The sequence below is a fragment of the Jaculus jaculus genome, chromosome 7 (assembly GCF_020740685.1).
Source record: "Jaculus jaculus isolate mJacJac1 chromosome 7, mJacJac1.mat.Y.cur, whole genome shotgun sequence".
NCBI lineage: Eukaryota > Metazoa > Chordata > Mammalia > Rodentia > Dipodidae > Jaculus > Jaculus jaculus.
Window position 1 is genome coordinate 4,755,783 of NC_059108.1, and position 6,000 is coordinate 4,761,782.

The window sequence follows — 6,000 nt, forward strand, 5'->3', positions numbered from 1 at the left end:
CGCACTCAAGATACTTAACTCTATCCCTCTACCCAGAACAAGCCAACAGGAGAGGTACAATGCATTCATTCAGAAAGAATTATGAGAAGGAAAAAAAAAAAAAAAGAATTATGAGAAGGAAAACACCGTGTCTGAAAGGCATCAGAAACGGAGGAGCTGGCGCAGCGACAGAGAAAAAGGAATGTCTGCAAAAGTCTGACTCGGAGATGAGCTTGTCCCCCAGACGGCCTCCCTACGACGAGTTCGCAGCCCCCCGACCCAGCCCCGGCCCCGCGGGGCACGCACACCCTGCGGCGGGGCTAAAACCGTGCCCGTCACAGATCGCTGCAGGCGCCCACGGAACTAGGAGGCAAAAGTTGTCCCGCTAAGCGGAAAGCGAGGCAGCCTGTCCCGCGCCGCCCGGGGACCGTGCACGCGGTCCCGCCCCGATGCGAAGGGCGGGCGCACCCCGCGCGCCGCACCCGGGGGCACCCGCGTCGCCACCCACACGGACACCCGCGGGGACGCCGGGGGGGGGGGGTGGTACTCAGTGGTGCCCAGCTCAACCCCGGGACGGCGGCCGGCCAGGAAGCCCGAGCCCAGGCCCGCCCCGCAAAGTTGCTCGGTGCCGCGGGCGGCCCCGAACCCGCGTCTCTCCGGCGGTGTGTGTGTGGTGGTGGTGGTGGTGGGGGGAAACGGGGGCGCGTGCGGGGCCCTCGCGGCCGGGAACGGGGCGGGGGACGCGCAGGGCAGCGGCCGGTGCCCCCACCCGACCCCGCGGCACCCCGGGGCCCCAGCGCGGAAGTGTGGCGCCCGCGCGCGCGCGCGCGTCCCCTCGAGGCCCGGACACGACGCCACAGACCTGCGGCCTCGACCGTCCTCACGAGCGGCTCCAGCCCCCGGGGATGCAAAAGCCGGCCCCGGCGCCCGGGGTGGAGTGGGCGGCGCCGCACAGCTCACGGGCGGGAGCGCGCGGCCCCGAGCTTTGTGCCGCACGGCCCGGGAGCCCAGCGCTCGTAGAAGGGGCGCGCCGGGGAGGCTGGGCCGCTGCCGCCGCGCTCATAGGCCCTCGCGGCTGTCCGTCAGGGGGAAACGCCCGCCTCCAGCCTCCGCGCAGCCCCGCCCCGTCTCGTGCGGCGCCGGCCGGAAGGAAGCGCTGCACTTCCGCCCCGGGTGCTGACGGCTCGGGGCGCGGCGGGGCCGCGGGAGGTGCGTTCCGCGCGCCCACCTGCCTCGGGGCGGCCGGGCCGGGCCTTGCAGGCCGCGCCCTCTCTCTGCCCCTGGTCGCCACCCATCTGCTTTGCAAGTCCGTCTACTCCCCGCCGCGGGGACCTCGGCATCTCCCGAGACGGCCCTCCGCTGAAAAGCCCAGGGATATTGCCTTTTTAAAATTTATTTTCTGTTAATTCTCCCCCTACCAGGCCTCGCGATGCCCTCCACCTGTGGAGAGGCGCCCGACCGTCTGAATTGCGAGCGGAGTTTATTTCATCTAGCGTCCCTTTCCTAGTCCGTCGGCTCCCCGGCCGCGTTGGCGCGGCTGCTACTGACAAACGCTCGCTCTGGAAATGGACCGAGGGCCCCGCGGGGCCGGCACGGTGTGTGATCTTTCACGCGAAGGCGCCTTGCGCAAAGCACCTTTACCTGCTTAACAAGGGCATATGCAAATTCATGCCTTCTTAGAATGTTCTGTCACTGCGTAGGATTTTTATTTTCCCCCTCTTAAATTGACTTGTGGGGGGACGCCAATGTGGCTGCCTTGAATCATCTGTCCTTTAAAGGGAATAGTGTCTGTCAACCACTGTTTTCTTAACATTACGAAGTGACTTCACTAAGCAAGTTATTTTTCGTAAGGAGGTACCCACGACTGAGAGCTTAGCCTTGGGAGTGAATAAGCAAATTGAAAACGAATCTTGGGCCAGGTGTTTCATGCCTGAATCCCTAACACTCTGGAGGTGGAAGCAAGCAAGGCCTGCCCCAGCCACAAGGAACCACAAATACGTAAGGAGCCCCTGTCAGAAACAAAACGACCAAAGTGAGTCTTACTTCTCATGCAGCGCCCCTAGGGAGGCACCGGAATGAGCACAAACTGAGGATGGATGGATCTGCAGTGGTGCACAGGAACCCTTCTTTAAAAAAAAAAGTATAATTTTTTGTTGACAACTTCTATACTACTATAAACCATGATATTTCCCTCCCCTCCCCCACTTTCCCCTTCACAACTCCAGTCTCCATCATATCCCCTCCCTCTCTCCATTAGTCTCTTATTTTCATGTCATCGTCTTATCCTCCTATTATGAGGATCTTGTGCAGGTAGGCTTTTCCTCCTATAATGAGGGTCTTGTGAAGGTAGTGCTAGGCACTGCGGATATCAAAGCCAATTTCTGTCTAGACAGCTGCATTGTGGGGAGTCGTCAGGAACTCTCCTTGTATGCCGTGTGGACTCCCCTAGTTTTCCCTCTGCAGGGAGCACAGTTGAGCCTGGTTTAATCCCCAGGATGGCCACAGAGCCCAAACCAAAGATAGGAGGCTCCAGGCTACCCAAGACCTACCAAGCCAAAAGCTACACTTTAATATGATCCCAGGCTTTTGAGAATCAGGGTACCAGTTATATTTATCACACCCTTCCCAGGAGCACGGGAGATGCACGGATGTCAGTGGACATCCAAGCGTGAATGCCTAAGTTTGGATTCCCAGCACTCGCGTAAAGCCAAATGCAGCAGCGCAGATGTCTATAATCCAAATGTGCCTACAGCAAGATGGGCGGCATGGACTGGAGAATCCTGCAGACAGCAGTGGCCAAGAGCAGACCCTGCCTCCAAACAGGGCAGAGGCAAGGACTGACATCAGAGGCTGTCCTCAGACCTCCCTGTGCATGCCACATACCCAAATAATAAATAAAGCATAGACTGCTCATAGAAGCATCTTGCTCTAGAGCCAAAGGCAAGATCTCTTCCTAGGCCTTTTTATGAGGTGAAGTACAGCTTTGAGTTTTCAGATGCTTGACTTGGCAGAAGCACTCCCATCATTCCCACTTCTGTGGCAGGCTATTGCTCCTTCATCTACCTCTCTTGCATTCCTTTTAAGTCCCCTGCAGCCCATGGCTCTGATTTCTATTGATGATCTTGGTAAAACGAAAGATTTTAAAAAGCCAGGCGTGATGGCGCCTGCCTTTAAATCCCAGCACTCGGGAGGCAGAGGTAGGAGGATCACCATGAGTTCAAGGCCACCCTGAGACCACATAGTGAATTCCAGGTCAGCCTGGGCTAGAGCAACTAAGACCCTACCTCGAAGAAACAAACAAGAAAGAATTTTTTTTTTTTTTTTTTTTTTGAGAGCGACAGACACAGAGAGAAAGACAGATACAGGGAGAGAGAGAGAATGGGCGCACCAGGGCTTCCAGCCTCTGCAAACAAACTCCAGACACGTGCGCCCCCTTGTGCATCTGGCTAACGTGGGACCTGGGGAACCGAGCCTCAAACCGGGGTCCTTAGGCTTCACAGGCAAACGCTTAACCGCTAAGCCATCTCTCCAGCCCAAGAAATAATTTTTTATAGACTTATTTTCATTGATTTATTTGAAAGAGGCACTGAGAGAGAGAGAGAGAGAGAGAGAGAGAGAGAGAGAGAGAGAGAGCAAGTGCACCAGGGCCTCCAGCCACTGCAAGTGAACTCCAGATGCATGCGCCCCCTTGTGCATCTGGCTTTACATGGGTCCTGGGGAACAGAACCTAGCTCCATAGGCTTCGCAGGCAAGTGCCTTAACCACTGAGCCATCTCTCTAGCCCCAAGAAAGATTTTATGTGTCCATTATCACCTGAAATTTAGGTCCCATGTAGCCACTCTGTGGCAGTTTGAATGTATGTCCCCCAATAGACAGTTTATTTTTTATGAGAGATAGGTTAGATAGATAGATGATTGATAGATAGATAGATAGATAGATAGATAGATAGATAGATAGATGATAGAGAACTGGTATGCCAAGGCCTCCAGTCACTGCAATCGAATTCCAGATGCATGTGCCATCTTGTGCGCATGTGCGACCTTGCACGTTTGTGTCACCTTGTGCATCTGGCATGTGTGCGACCTGAAAAGTCTAACATGGGTCTTCAGGTCTACTCTCTTATGGATTTCTCACTGAGGGAAGATGTCAGCTACCACATGATGAAGCTATTCCAACAGTCTGCAGAAGAGTCCATGGAAACAGCCACTGACCTCTGGCCAGGAGCCTTCCAACCATGGCGTGAGCCATCTTGGAAACAGTCTAGGCAGCTCTGGGTCCACCTGAGTTGGTATCAGGAGAGACCCTAATGTATGTTACTCTGGAATATCTGCCACATAGAACCGTGCATATTATTGTTTTCAGCTATTTAATTTGGAGGCGCTTCCACATATACAATGATAGATAACCAGTGCAAAAGTAATCACACAATGAAGATGTCATAATTTAAACATTCCCACCGAAAGGGATGTCCAGGTCATTTCTAGTTTAAGGCTATTTTAAGAAATACTGTAGGAATATTCTTATAACATCCTCAAGGAAATTTTTCTCGAAATAGAATTGCTAAAACACATATTCCACTTTGTGATACTTGTTGGCAAACTACAGTGTAAAAAGATTAAAAATTCTTTTACTTTACTTTTTATTATTGAGATTTATTGCAGTGATTTTTTTTTTCCTTGCACCTTTGCCAAAGGAAAAAATTTTTTGAAGCAAGCCCAACAGACTGTCCTCTTTTATTTTTATGCCACAGAGTGAGTGCGAGAGATAGGTAGATAATAGATAGAATTGGCATGCCAGGGCTTCCAGCCACTGTAACCGAACTCCAGACTCAGGCGCCACCCATGTGGAACTCTGCCTGCTTGCACCACCTTGCGTGTCTGGCTTATGTGGGGCTTGGAGAGCTGAACATGTGCTCTTAGACTTTGCAGGCAAGCGTCTTAACCACTAAGCCATCTTTCCAGCCCTGCTAATAATTCTTAATCCTTGTCATTCTTAGGTAACACATAATATGTCATTATTTTATGGGTTGGTTTATTTTGGCAGGGGATGATTGCTGGGGATATAACCCAAGGGGTTAGGACATGCTTGGCAAATCGTTTGCCACTGAGATACCTGCTTAGTCCTTAGTTTTTGCAGTTCTTGTTCGGGTTGGTCTTGAACTTGGTGTGTAGTCCAGGGTTGCCTTGGACTCAGAATCTCCTTCATCTGTCTCCTAAGTGCTGGGATATGTCCTATATGAATGTCTTGACTAGGTGAGGCTAATGATATCAGAGGCTTATTGCAGAGGGTTGCAGTGTGTGTGTGTGTGTAATGGGTGTGTTTGTGTGCTATGGGAATATGTCTGTGTATGTGTCCTTGCAATGCCCTTGTGCTTGTCTGTGGTGGCCATAATGGAATATTGGGGTGCCCCTCTACCACTCTTCCACCCATTCTTATTTGAGACCAACTATCTTATTTTACTGATCCCAGAGCTTGCCAGGTTTTATTTGTGTGTGTGTGTGTGTGTGTGTGTGTGCATGCATGCATGTGCACACGTGCATGGATGCACATGCACATCCAGTGATTCTCAGATCTCTGCTCCCATACAGGACTAGTGTGGTACAGATGCACATGGCCACACCCCAACTATATGTGGGTCCTAGGAATCAAACTTGAGTGGTCTCTTGGGCTCCCACAGGCCCTCGGCCTTGCACAAGAAGTGCTCTTAATCTCTAGCCTGGATTGTTGGTTTTTAAAATTTTCTTTTTCTATGAAAGTTCTATTTAATCTTGGTATGAAAAAATTATATAATGCTAGTGTGTGTTAAACTTCTATTACATATATATATATATATATATATATATATATATATATATTTCTGACAGTTTCTCTTTATTCTTTTATTAATTATGGTTTGTTTTGGCATACAGAGCTGTTCCAGGATTATATTATCAAGCCTGTCATCTTTCTTACAGTGTCTCATCATATTATAGAAAAACTTCCTCATCTCAAGACTGAAAGTTTTAAAATGTGTTCTTTTAG

General features: G+C 51.2%; 1 protein-coding gene across 3 annotated transcripts in view; it reads right to left on the reverse strand.

Moving 5' to 3' along the window:
* Positions 1–967, reverse strand: part of Dpy19l3 (dpy-19 like C-mannosyltransferase 3) — an 82,049-nt gene extending 81,082 nt beyond the window's left edge. For 2 of the 3 annotated variants that reach the window (XM_045154125.1, XM_045154122.1), the window contains exon 1: positions 842–967. The gene's annotated coding sequence lies outside the window, so the exon portion shown is untranslated. The remainder of the gene's footprint in view (positions 1–841) is intronic. The other variant, XM_045154124.1, reaches the window with a different exon arrangement.
* Between the last annotated feature and the right edge of the window lie 5,033 nt (positions 968–6,000).